At 47.6% G+C, this 14085-nt stretch overlaps 1 protein-coding gene across 2 annotated transcripts in view; it reads left to right on the forward strand.

Moving 5' to 3' along the window:
• Positions 1–13820: 13820 nt before the first annotated feature.
• The window catches only part of MOB3C (MOB kinase activator 3C), an 8664-nt gene continuing 8399 nt past the window's right edge, over positions 13821–14085 (forward strand). Inside the window, exon 1 of one of the 2 annotated variants that reach the window (XM_029948505.1) lies at positions 13821–14078. The gene's annotated coding sequence lies outside the window, so the exon portion shown is untranslated. The remainder of the gene's footprint in view (positions 14079–14085) is intronic. The other variant, XM_029948508.1, reaches the window with a different exon arrangement.

Raw genomic sequence — 14085 nt, forward strand, 5'->3', positions numbered from 1 at the left:
TGGTAGTTGATACATGAGTTGAGGAAAAGTACCGGGTAGAACAGCAAGTGCTGAGGCCTTAAAGCAGGGCCAAGCTAAGCATGAGGGTTTCTGGGCGCAGTTTATAGGTTCATTCCCTTGAGGAGCTCACAGCTCAGCAAGTGAGACACTGACATGGGTAATTAGAATATAAGGCAAACTGACCAGTGTCCTCTAAGAAGAGGGGCGAGGAAGGCTAAAGAACACTGCTGGGTACTGCAGGGATGCACATCCTGCCAGATCGTGGTGCCCACCATGAAGCACTTATGCTTGTAATAGACAAGAAGAAGTAGATAGTATCAAGGTCTCAAAGAACATGTGCTCCATACAGAGAGGCCTGGTGAGTTCAGAGCTGACCTCACAATATATGCACATTAGCAGTAACAACCAGCACAGATGACCGCTCACCATGTGCCAGGCACCCTGTAAAGCCCCTTGCATGGATTATCAAAGTCCTTCTCACAACCCTGTGAGGACAGCAGGAACCAGCTGATTGATAAGGTGCGCTGCTGCCCTCCACCAACCCTGTCCTCCCCTGCTTCCAGCTCCATGATGGCAGCCTCCCAGGTACTCCTAGCCCCGGCTCCAGCAGCCAGCTCAGGCCTTGAGAAGTCGTGAGTGCCTCGTGAATCAGCCCTTGCTGTGAGACACAGGTATGCTAATCTTCCTGCTGTCAACTAAAGAACAAAATGCATGTGTTAAAGATTTCTGATTTCTCCCAAATTTTATTTCAAAAGGCATTGTGTTCTAAGGAGAACTTGTTTTGTGCTGCAGGGAACACTCTGGTCTTGGCAATTCTAATATGGCAGGGGGGTGGAAGCACTTTTGTCCCTGTTCTGCTGAAGGAGAGACTCAGTGCACAGAAAGGGAAGGGATGGCTTAAAGGTCACTGCCTGCATCAGGAGCCAAGCCAAGAATAGAAAGTGACTGTCCATGTTCCAGACTTAATAGTGTCATTTGTTAACGTCCACTGAGCAGGCTCACAGGGCTACCTCTATACTCTCCAGACCTCAGGAACTAGAAGGGCTGCAAGAAAAAATTGGTTTGGACCAATATGAATCCTCCCAGGCTCCCTAGAGCTTTCAGAACCAAGTCCCTTTGGATCAGTTCATAGGACACAGGAGCTTCAGTATCTGGTCAACTTCTCCAGTATCATCTTGGGCTAGACCCCCATCCACTGCTTTAGCTCCAGACATTCTGGATGACCAGCAGTTCCTTGAATACATTGTGCTCTCTTACTACTGTGCAGGACTTTTTAGATACTTTTGCCTGCTTCAACTGCCCATTTCCCCTTCAGCAAGTTAATTCTTACATCTTCCAAAACTCCAAGTAAGCATCCAGAGCCTTCCCGGACATCCAACCCACTCCCCGCTGCCCAGGATGTGCTCCTCTGGGCTTCCCCGGCATTTCATGCTCCACATTGACAAGGCTCTCTCTCTCATAGACTGGACACTTTTCAGAAACAGGGATCACATCTTCTTGGACATTATCTTCCCATAAAGCCTAGCACAGAGAGAGAGAAAATACTTGGCAAATGTTGAATAAATTCCTCATGGATGACTGCTCAGCCCAGACCACCTGTGTCTATAAAGACCCCTTGCACCATGAGATCCAGCCCTGGCGAGCACACTGTGACTGGGTACCAACCTCAGGCAGTGTCCATGTTGCTTGCTGTTATTATGGAGGCTGCATATAGAAAACAAAACCTCGGGGCCATCAGAGGTGGCAGCCAGGTATGTAAGCAGGAAGAACTGAGAGACAGTGTCCAAACTTTTGGAGGAAGACAAGTATTTTAAGGTACCAGCACAGCATGTCCAAGCTCCTCTCTTGGCTTACCAAATCTTAACATTAAAAACAGTCTTAGCCAGGGCACCTGGGTGGCTCAGTCAGATAAGCTTCCAACATTTGGTTTCCACTCAGGTCATGATCTCGTGGTTTGTGGGGTCAAGTCCCACATTGGGCTCTACACTGACAGCAAAGAGCCTGCCTGGAATTCCCTCTCCCCTCTCTCTGCCCCTCCCCTGCTCATTTTTCTATCTTTCTCAAAATAAATAAACTTAAAAAAAAAAAAAAAAGGATCGTAGGGGTTCCAGGATGGCTCATTCAGTTGAGCATTTGACTCTTGATATTGGCTCAGGTCATATATCATGATTTCAAGATTTGTTGAATTGGAGCCCCACATCAGGCTCTGGACTGAGATGAGGGCATGGACCCTGCTTGGGATTCTGTTTCTCTCTCTCTCTCTCTCTCTCTCTCTCTCTCTCTCTCAAAGAAAGAAAATTAAAATACTAATTAATTAAAAGGATCTTACAGGGGCATCTGGGTGACTGTTGGTTAAGCATATGCCTTATGATTTCAGCTCAGGTCTTGACCTCAGGGTTGTGAGTTCAAGCCCTGCATTGGACTTCATGCTGGGCATGGAGCCTAAGATAGATGATAGATAGATAGATAGATAGATAGATAGATAGATAGATAGATAGATAGAATCTTAGAGACTGTCCAGTTGCTAGTTTTCAGCTCTGCATCAGGAAATGCCAACAGTTCCTTAGAGGTGGGAATCCTGGGAGCCTGGTCCTTACCCCAAACTCAACCAGAGAAGCAGAGTTATATTTACTGGACTTCTCGTAAGCTGTCACTTGAAGAAACTGTTCCCAAGAAAGACTAAAAAAGTGTGGTCTAGTTTAACCTCCCTCCATGACAGCAACCCTCTCTAGAGCATCTCCTAGCCACTGGGCAACTGTTTGAAAACCTCCAGGGCCTGAGAGCTGTCCACCTGCTAGCTGACCAGAGCCCTGCTGAGACGGCTCTGAGTGACGGTAAGTTCTTCCCCAGCTGGCACTGAGACCTAGCCCACCTCACTCCTGTCTTCTTGCTGGGCTTCGTTCTGTCCACGATAGCTGGAGCCTCCCAGAAAAGTCTGCTCACTTTTCTACCTCACAGCCTCTCCTGCTCAGGGTATGACAACAGCTCTCAAGTTGTCTGGCAGCCTCTGCTGCAGATCAAGCTGCCTTCTGTCTTTCCTGAGATGACTGAAAACACTAGCCCCTGCTTATGGAAAGACCACCTCATCCCTGGGGCCTGGAGCTGAATTTAAGGTCACCTACTGGGGTGACCAGAGTGGATTTAGGGTGGCGGTCCTTCAGGAGTTGTCATGGCCTACCTGGCAGTCATCTTCTCACACTGCCACTCACCGAGGTCGCCTTGGTGACCCCTTCACCTTGCCCTTTTCTCACTCACGTCCTCACTCCCACCCTCGACTGTCTCCCCACGAAATCAGCTGTCAAACATGGCTTTTCCTACCTGGAACTCTTGACTTTAAGTTGTCTACACATATCCTGATTTCATCTCATCTGGCTGGTTTTCATCAGTGTTCCCATCATGTCTTGACTTGAACCTTGACTCTTGCCCAGAACCTGTGTGCCTCTCAACAGATGTGATACTCATTTTTCCCTGGTCTTCTACGTCTGCCATGGCAGTTGTCAGATATCAACAGTACCCCCTCAAGCATTTCACTTAACCACTGCCCCCCCCCCCCCCGTAAAAAAACCCTTGCGTTGGTTTGAAACATTACTGCTGGGTCATTTTGACTCGGGATCCACTGTGGTCCCTAGATTACTTTTGCTCACATTGTTATGAATCATACATTTATGATTTGGCATGAATCCCTGCCTTACATTCTTATTTCTTCAACCCATATTTACTCTCCCAATTTGGCCTTCCTCTGATCTGGTGGGAAGTAGCTGACAGATCTAATATTTTTCAGGGGAAGGGAGGGAGCAGAGAGGTGTTTTGCTGGACCTCTCTTGGTGCATGGCTCCCAGGAGACTCTCAGACATTTGCTTCCATTACTTAAGTTTCTTCCATTTAATCTCTTCCAACAATACCATGAGGACAATATTACTCCCATTTTACACTGGGGAGACAGCATCAGAGATGTTAAGGGTTAGGTGTAAATTAGAATTCCAGGTCTGCCTTTGGACAAGTTACCCAACCTCTCTGAGTCTTTGTGTTCTCATCTGTAAATTTAAAAAAAAAAAAGTCTTACCTCAAAAGGATTAAATGATATAGCATATGTACAGTGTTTAGCTCTGCTTCACACAAAATAGAAGTGTAGCAAATTCATAGCTGACAGATTAAATACTTCATTGTTTCAAGGCACACATCTCCACATGGGGGAGGTGGGATCTTCCGCTCTTAAAACACAGATCTACTTCTAGCCTATGGACCTACTTCTAAACACAAGTTTCTATTGTGCTATTTTTCCTGCACTATATTTTCAAGAAATGCTCTTCTATGAATATGAAGATGCTTGAGCAAATAGCTATCATGTCAGAGAGCATGGCAGTAGGAATTTGGGGCTCTCAAGGCTAGATTCACAAACTGGCAGGTAGGAGCCGGGAGGGGAAGGCTGGATTAAGCCCAGCCCAGAGTATACAGGTTGAAATGAGCACTCTTTATCTCTCCTGATCACCAGCTGGCTGGACCCAGTGCCCATACCTAGAACAGGGGAGAGAGGAGTAGGGGCAGGCAAATAAATCCAGAACCTGGGAGCTGACACCTGGGTCCCGAGCCACTTGACACTTGGAGTTTCAGGCCAAGGTGCAGGGCCTGCCTGATTATCTGTAGATGGCTTATTGGAGACCCAAGTTCTTCCAGATTATAGACCTCTGCTTACTAGCTCATTAGACTTAACAGTTTGACAGCTTTAAGAGGCCAAAGCCTGTAATTTTCCCACCTGCTTAGGCATCAAAAACAGCTGAAGAACTTGTCAAAGATGTTGATTCTTGGGCTCCACCCCTAAAATATGGATTCTTTTGGTTTGGGGTGAGGCCTGGGAAACTTTTTTTTTTTTTTTTTAATCTCCAGGTAAGTCTACGGCTCAGTCTGGTTTGGGAACCCCTGCAATAATGCAGTGATTGTACACCTGCAGAAAAAGGCCCCAGACCAGGCAACATGACTTTCCCAATGTTGCACAGAATGTTGGTAGAAACATTCCTTCTATCTCTTTGTAGCAAATTTTCTCTTCACCTTGGTTCCAGGCAACCCAATTGTAAATATCTGAAAAACAAGGATTGGTTTATTGTCTGCTTCTAGGTATGATTTCTGGGATGAGACTAGCTATTCCTAGCATGGCCCAGGTAAGGACTTTGAAGGACAACAGAGGAGAGCAGAAGCCTTCCCAGACTCTTGGAGTCCAGATGACTTCCTTGTATGATTGTGAGAGCTGAGATTTCCCCGGCTTGTGACCCCTGGAGCCAAATACTGGATTATCTGTTGCACTGGATTATCTCTGCCTGGCCTCTGCAGCTGCATGGAGAATTGTGTGTTGCCTGTGTAGACTGAAGCTCCCCATCCATCCTGTGCACATTTGCTCTTGCCTGTGGTGAGGGAGCAGAGGGGGTGTTGTATGGAAGCTGGGCAGGCATGGGGGATGGATGAGAACTCAGTTACAGAGCTCGGCTGGGAGACTCACACCCCATTGGAGCTGAGATTGATTGGCTGGAACTTTCTGGCGCTTCTCAGTTTGTCTCAGAGCCTGCAGCCTGCACTGTGTCCTCTGGGCACCCCTGTGGAGAGGAAATTGCTTTCAAGGTCAGGGAAGCTCTAGGTATCGAAGGGGTGGTCTACCATATACCTTCGTCCCAAAGGCAGAGCCCCTCCCCTCAAGTGACCCTCAGACAGCCTTCTTTTCCTGAACCCCTTCTCTCTGTCTCTTATCTCCTTTTCGTGTCTCTTTTCCGTTTCTACCTGCAGCTCACCTTAATGACTTTCTCTCCTGGGTGCTACATCTGTAGAATGTATGGAATCTGACCTGTGCCAGCAGATTTTGCAAGGGTATCAAAAGAGTGAGTGAGAAATCTAACGTGGTGTCAAGGTTACTGAGGATGGTGGATGAACTTAATGCTGTTAATTGCTTTAACATGGATCCAGACACAAATGTCTTCTTTCCCAAGAGACCATTTTTAGAAAAATGTCTAGCCCCTTTCGAAGGCAATTTGTTCTCCTCTTCCTCACTAACCGGGTGGGTCTTATGAGGTAGCTCTTAAACAGTACATATGCTAAGCACTCAGTGTGGAGTAGGGGGTGGACCCACAACTGGAGTTAGGAGGCTGGGTCCCAGCTCTGACATTTTCAGGCTGTGGCTCTTGGCCAAGTCATTTTGAAAACCTTTCGGAGCCATTGCTTGCCTCCCAGGTTTGTTGCAGGACTCAAAATGACCAGAGAGGTGAAAGCACTTTGTAAACCAAAATGTTCCTTACAACTGTCAGTGATTGCTACAGGGTTCCAAGGAGGAAGTAACATAAAGAACAGCCCACTTTTCAGTGTTTACTGTCCAAAGGCGAAGACAATCTCCTGGGCTTCACCCGGAAGTCCTAAGAACTTTCAGCAAAGCACGAAGAACTTTCTGTGCCGAGGGCTCCCCCGTGAGGAGGACTGGTTCCAGGCAGACGGCGTAATGAAAGCAGACTCCCTGGAAGAGGAGAGTGCACTCTTATTTCCCTTAGCCTGGGGCAAAGCTGCGCTCCTCATGCGGTTTCTTGAAAAATCCCTAAGTGCCGCCCGTGGGAAGCTGGGTAACAACTACGGAAGTCACAGGCTGTACTCGCTGTGGATTTCAGACTCCACAGGGTGCAGTGTGAGTCCTAGAAGCAGGGCCCACCCACAGCCTGAACAGTTGTGTTCTGGCTAGGAGGAGACGCAGTTTTCACACCTCCAGGAAATGAAGCCAAGATGGGACCTGGTGTTCTCCCAGAGAGAGCTGTAGGGCAGAGTGTGGGCTGTCATCCTAGCATGCCCAACGCCTTCTTCCCCCTGAGTGTAACCTCTTTCTCTCTTGCCCAACCCTCCTTCTCTAAAAGAAATTTCACTGCTCTAGAAGAAAGACCAACCTCCCTCCCTCCCAGAGTGGATGAGAGGAAGAAATGAGAAAATGCATCTCAAGCACAGGTATATAAGTTTCACTGAATGGCTTTTATTGTCATTATTTATCTTTGGGCCCATCTCCTTCACTCCTTGGGCCTCATGTTTCCCATTTACTCTGAGGAAGTTAGACTAAATGATGATAGTCAAGGGCCTTCCCCTTTAAGAACAGATCTCTTTCTGTTGCATGTAATGATCTTCTGTAGCCTCAGGTTTTTGTTTTCTTTTTTGTTTTAAGTAAGCTCTATGCCCAGAGTAGGGCTTGAACTCCTACACCGGAAAACAAGAGTCCCAGGCTCTACTGACTGAACCAGCCAGGCGCCCCAGTGCAGGCTCAGTTTTATGAGCTGTGAAATGGCACACCTGTGCCTGGTGGAAATTCCTCAAAAGACTGAGGTTTTTGTCAGCACCAACAAAGCAAGGCCAAATACAGTGCCCAACATCCAATGAGTCCTCAGTAAATACTTATGGAATGAATGAATAAATGAACAAATGAATGAAATGGGTATACTGTTTTCACTCCACCATACTGTCTCTGTAAGATGTTAAAACTATACTAATTTACTACTATCATTACTAGAAGACATCACGCCAGCCCTCTGGGAGGCCCTCTGGCTGGACCCCGCCCCACAAGTGAAACAGGGAACCGGAAGAGATTGTCTTCCTCTGTCCGGACTGCTGTAACAGAATGCCCTAGACTGGTTGGCTTAAAAACAACAGAAGGTTATTTTTCGCAGGTCTGGAGGCTGGGAAGTCCAAAGTCAAGGCATTCATAGCTTCAGAGTCTTGTGAGGACCTGCTTCCTGGTTCATGGACGACCATTTTTGCATCTTTGTGTCCTCACATGAGAGAAGAAGCAAGGGTATTCTCTGGGGTCTCTTTTGCAAGGATATCATTCCTGAGGGCTCCACCCTCAGATCTTCCTCACCTCCCAAAGGCCCCACCTTTGGGGATTAGATTTCAACATATGAATCTGAAGGGATGATATAAGCATTCATTCTGTAGCACAGGTTCTCAAACCTTAGTCTTCTGAATAAATCTTACTGGGGAGCTTGCTAAACAGCAGATTCCTGGACCCACCCCAGAGATACTGAAACAGAATCTCTACGAGAGAAGCTCAGAAATCTGTCCTTGTGTCATTCCTTTTTAAAAGTTTTTGTTAATAACTTTACTCATTATTGTTAATAAATACTTATTTAAATACTTACTATTTAAATAAGTAATACTTATGTTTAATTGTTAATGTTTACTTATTACTGTTTATAAGTTTTCGAGTGCCTGGGTGGCTCATTCAGTTGAGTGGTTGAACATCTGACTCTCTATGTTAGCTCAAGTCATGATTCCAGGGTTGTGGGATCAAGCCCATCATCAGGCTCAATGCTGGGCATGCAGCCTGCTTAAGATTCTCTCTCTCCCTCTATCCCCCACCCCCCGCTAATGTACTCTCTTTCTCTCTCTAAAATAAAAAAAATTTTAAATATATTACTGTTAATCATTTTCAACTTACTGTTGAAATATTAAAATGTATACAAAAGTAGAGCCAATGGTATAATAAACCCCAAGTCCTTGTGACTCAGCAGAGAGAATTTTTAACACATGACAATCTGGTTTCATATCTAACCACTTTCACTCCAAATCCTAGACATCATATTGTTTCATCCTTACATTTTTCTGTTCATATTTCTAAAAGACAAGGACTTACCAAAAAAAAATCCTTAAATAACAATAATTCCTTAATATTATCAAAAGTACACTAATTCAAACTTCCTAATTATTTCATAAATTTTTTACAGTTGATTTGTTCAAATCAGGATCCAAAGAAGATCCACAACTTGGAACTGATATGTCTTTTAGTCAGTGTTTTTAAAAAACGTATTTTTGGGGGGCGCCTGGGTGGCTCAGTGGCTTAAGCGTCAGATTCTTGGTTTCAGCTCAAGTCATTATCTCACATCACAGTTCATGAGTTTGAGCCCCATATTGGGCTCTGAGCTGACAGTGCGAAGCCTGCTTGGGATTCTATCTCTTCCTCTCTCTCTGTTCCTCCTCCACTCGAAAGTAAATAAATAAACTTAAAAAAATTTTTTTAATTAAAAAAAATTAAAAATGTATTTTTTAATCATCTTAGACTCACATAGAAGTTGCAAAAATGATACAGAGCTCCTATATACCCTTCCCCCAGCTTCCCCCAGTGACAACGTCTTATAACCATAGTTATGATCACAACCAGGAAACTGACATTTAAAATTATGGACTTGGGGCACCTGGGTGGCTCAGTTGGTTGTGTCTGACTTCAGCTCAGGTCATGATCTCACAGTCCATGGGTTCGAGCCTCCTGTCGGGCTCTGTGCTGACAGCACAGAGCCTGGAGTCTGCTTCAGATTCTGTATCTCCCTCTCTCTCTGCCCCTCTTCCACTCACTCTGCCTCTGTCTCTCAAAATAAAATAAAGGCATAAAAATTTTTTTTAAATAAAACTACAGACTTTATTTGGATTTCACCAAATATACTCATTTTTCTTTTCATTCTTTTTTCCTTTTTTTAGAGAGAGGAGGGGCAGAGGGAGAGAGAGAGAGAATCTTAAGCAGAGGCATAACAGCATAGAGCCCATGTAGAGCCCAATGCAGGATCAAACTCATGAACTGTGAGATCATGACCTGAGCCAAAATCTAGAGTCAGACACTTAACAGACTGAGACACCTAGGCACCCCGAGTGCACTCATTTTTCATTTTTTCTTTTGTATATAGTTTCATGAAATTTTGTAATGTGTATAGGTTTGTGGAACCAGAATCAGGACACAGACCTGTGACCCAGAAAAAGTCCCATATACTATGTCTTTATAGTCACACTGTCCTCTACAGCTCTAACTCCTGGCAACCACTGATCTCTCTACCCTGAGTAGAGGGCCAGGCTTTGTGGTGGGTTCTTGGGAAGGCTGAGCCTGGGACACTGGTGAATCCCCTCCCCCGACCCAACACAGACACATATACTATCACTTCCCCTGGGAACTAACTGGAAACTAACCCAAGTGGTTGGAAGGTATGCACATAGGGGAGGGGGCAATGCCTGCCAGGGCCAAGCTGGGGGTCAGTTCAGAGGGCTATGAAATTGTCCTAAGGGGCACACTTACTATGCCTCTCACTCCAAGGGTGGGTGGGGAGCCTGGTGGGAAGAGCACTTGGAGCACAACCAGGCTGTGTGGATGGACAGTCCTGCTGTGTTTCCTACTGCCTGGGTCTCTGCCCTTGCTTTCCAGGACCACAGGGACAAGTGCAAACCCTCTTCTACACAAAGCCTGCTAGATGCTTGGAGGCCGCACCCAACCCCCCCGAAGACTGGCCTCCTGCAGTTTACAAGGACTATTGCATCTGACCCTTGCAGCTTTTCTGTTATTTTTATTTTGTTGTTTCTATTTTACAGAAGGGGAAATAGACTCAGAGAGAATAAATGCATTATCTGAAGTCACTCAGAATTTTAATGGAAGTCCTTTTCAACCTTGTTCTCCCCTGTCACATTCCCTTGAATCTTGTCTTCCTCAAGCTAAAGGAAATCTGTGCTCAATCCCTCTTAAACTGCCACGGTATCCTTCACTTTTTTCTCCTTGTGCCAGGATGGAAGACTCAGGAGAAGAGAGCCTGCCTTCTGGGCAGGGAGGGGCAGAAGCTGAAATAGAAATTTTCCTTTGGAGAATGAGGGGAAGGTGGGCCCCATCAGTCTATAGGAGCTGCCAGATGCCTGGTGGGGAGAGCTGGGGGGGTACTGTCACCCATCCTGGGGGGAGTGTGGAAATGAGGGTGGGCTTTCTATAGGAGGGGCTGGGGAGTCCCCAGGGAAAGGTCACTCTGTTTCCGAGGAGTCACTGGGTACAGGCCTACAGGCCTATGGGAGTGGGGGGGCGGCAGGAAGTTGGTCCTGATACGGGATTTGAAATGGTGTGGGTGGAACATACTCTTGTGGTACAAATGGGGAAGTAGACTTTTCCAGACACGTTCGGAGAGGGGCAGAGACTTTCCTAGATATACACAGCAGGTGCCCAGGTCTGGATGCAACATGGCTGCTACTTGGAGCGCTCATAGAGAAGTCAGGTGCCCAGGCTGTGCAGTGGAAGAGGGTACATCCTCAACTAGGTTCTTGATGGCTCCTGCCAAGCTTCAGAGACAGGGCCTTATTTGAGCTACTTACACTCAGGACACAGTGGGATGGACCAGTGTCTGTTCCATAGGGTTACAATATGCCGTCAGAGAGGGCACACAGCTAATATGTGGTAAAGCCATGACCTTGTTCTCCAAGGTCTGGGTCTGGAAGAACACAGTCTCTCTAGCCAAGACTGAGAGCCAAGAAGGAGATACAGGTGTTTGAGGACTCTGGATTATCTCTGGCTTCTCCCAACCTTCCACCTGCCTCCCACCCCACCTGCCAGCCTGTCAGCTGGTATTGAGGCAGATGCCAGGGAGCTCTGTGGATGAGCTAGAAACTTCTGAACTTCCTTCAAAATGGATCATTTCTATTTCCCACAACATAAAATTCTGTGCTTTACACTCTTCACCAGGCAAATTCCTGTCTGTCCTATAAAACCCAGCTCAGAGGTACAGCAAATAACCATGTACAAAACCACAGAGGGAGACACATCACATTCCAAAGAATCTTACAGACCATGATCTCCAACCACAATGCAATATAATTAGAAGTCAACAAGAAAAATATAAACCTCCCATAGGCTGAGAAACTAAAACCATACTTCTAAATCATCCATGAGTTAAAGAGGAAATGACGATGAAATTTCAAAATATTTAGAACTGAATGATAAGGAAAGCACAAACAGTTTCTATTTCCTTTGTGAAGTCCCAGTCCCTGGGCCCATGTGCCAAGCATTTATCTTCCATTGTCTCTCCAGCCACACTCTGCACCCTCCTCCTTCCAGCTTTAGGCCCTGGAAGACCCACCTCAATGGGCTGCATAGAGGTGTCCAGGCTCTGGGTAGGATTTCCCCCTAGACCTTTGTACTATGATTGCTCTGAGCTGGGTATGCCCTTGGAGCTTACGCCACAGCTCCCATCAGTAGCCCCCTCCTCACAGCTTCTACTTTTACCACTCCCTTCCAGCACCCTTGCAGCTAGAGGTGACCGTTTCAGGCTAGGGTAGATAGTGAAGAGCTGCTTTTGCTAGCCCTTCAGTGATATGCCGTCCCTGTGTTTTCCCTACACCCTGAATACACCTTTAAATAGTGCTTCCTTTTTTTTTTTAATGTTTATTTTTTAAGAAGAGAGAGACAGAGCATGAGTAAAGGAGAGGCAGAGAGAGAAAGAGGGAGACCCAGAACCTGAAGCAGGCTCCAGGCTCTGAGCTGTCAGCACAGAGCCCGATGCGGGGCTTGGGTGCGAACTCACGAACTGTGAGATCATGACCTGAGCTGAAGTTGGACACTCAACCAACTGAGCCACCCAGGCGCCCCTAAATAGTGCTTTCTTTAAACTCTCTTCAAAGTGCCCAATTTGAGTGTCCCATGTGCTTCCTGCAGATAACCCCCCTCTTACAAAGGGGTTGCCATCAGTCCATAACTGTGTTCTCACTTCTAGGTGACTGAGCTCTGTGACCTTGGTTATCTCTGAGCACCAGACCTACTGCTGACTTGTCGGCACCTGAAATCAGCCACTGGGTCAGCGTCTTCACCTGATCCCCGGCTCTCAGTGCAGTCATGCTCAGTAAAGGTATTGATTAGGATCTCAAACAAATGAAGGACTAGATTAGAATTCCTTCTGCACATACTACAGCATGCAATTGTTTGCTTACAGGGGATTTGGGGAAGAGTGAAGACTCAAACATCATTAAAAAAAAGGAACTTTAGACTGGGCAAAAATAGGTGCTTAACAAAAGAACGAATCCTTGGTTCTAGAAACTGGGATCCTTAAGGATCCAGTCTGTTCTCATGCCATCAAGCAAGCAGAAGATCCAGACACAAGAGGAGTGAACTGTGCAATGGTAAATGCCTACCTCCTGCTGCCAGCTCCCCATACGCCCTCCCCTCATCTTCTGCACCCCTCCAGAGTGACCTCTGCCTTGGCCCTCCCACCCTACAAGGCCTCCAGCCTTCCCTCCCATCCTAGGACTGAGTCGGCCAACTGATCCCTGGGCCTGGACCACAGCCCGAGTAGTGGTATGGGGTATCTGTAGGCCCTCAGAGGAGGAACCTAAGCTGAAAAATAGAGAGAGTATATCAGGTCTTAAAGGTTTGGATTTGGCTGGAAGAAAGGAGGTAAAGAAGAAATTTCAAACTGGGAAGACCTGGAACAAAGGTCTTGTGGGGGGAAACGGGGTGACTTTGTGTGAGGAGTGAGGAGAATCTGCCCGGCCTGAGCAAAGCCTCCAGGTTGAGGGGCCTGTCATCTGAGCATTCTTCAGGGCCAGTCCTTTCAGTGCTTACTGAAGGACTCAGCTTGTGTTTCCCAAAGCATTCATTCACTCAGCAAATGGACATTAATTAAGTGCCTGCTATGTGCCAGGCACCATGCCAGGAACTGAGGATATGAGCAGGATAGGGCAGACCCGACCCTGATTGAGCTCAGGGCCAAGTGGAACACAGGCTGGCAAGGAAACCACCATTACCTAGCAGCCCCTCGTTTCTGTTCCACACAGAAGCTGGGCCTATCCCCATTCTACAGTTGAGGAAGCGGAGGCTGCCTCTGTGGCAGAAGTCCAAGGAGACTCGGCAGGGCCAGCTGCTCAGTCAGTTCTTCGCCCAGCGAGAAGCTGGGAGCGCGTCTCGGACTTCCCGGAAAGGCTGGAGTGCGTCTGTGCACTGGGAGGGGGTCCCCTTTCCCCGCCCCTTCCCCGCCCGGCGGCCGCGGCGCGGAGGGCCGGGAGGGCGGGGGCGGAGCTGGCGTCGCCGCGGGGGCGGAGGGCGACCGCGGCCCGGTGGGGCGGGCGGGCCGGTGGACAGGCGAGAACCGGCCCAGCCGGAGGACGGGAGGAGGACGCGACCCAGCGCGTCGGGGATGTGACCCTGCGGCCAGAGAGGAGGACCGAGGCGGTCCCCGTGAGTGAGCGCCCGCGCCCCCGCCGCGCACACGGCCCAGCCTCGCTGCCACTTTCATTTCTTCGGCTGTCCAGGCGTGGCCCCGACCGGAGGCGACCTCCGCCCCAAGGCAGGCT

Source organism: Suricata suricatta, chromosome 8 (assembly GCF_006229205.1).
Source record: "Suricata suricatta isolate VVHF042 chromosome 8, meerkat_22Aug2017_6uvM2_HiC, whole genome shotgun sequence".
Classification (NCBI taxonomy): Eukaryota; Metazoa; Chordata; class Mammalia; order Carnivora; family Herpestidae; genus Suricata; species Suricata suricatta.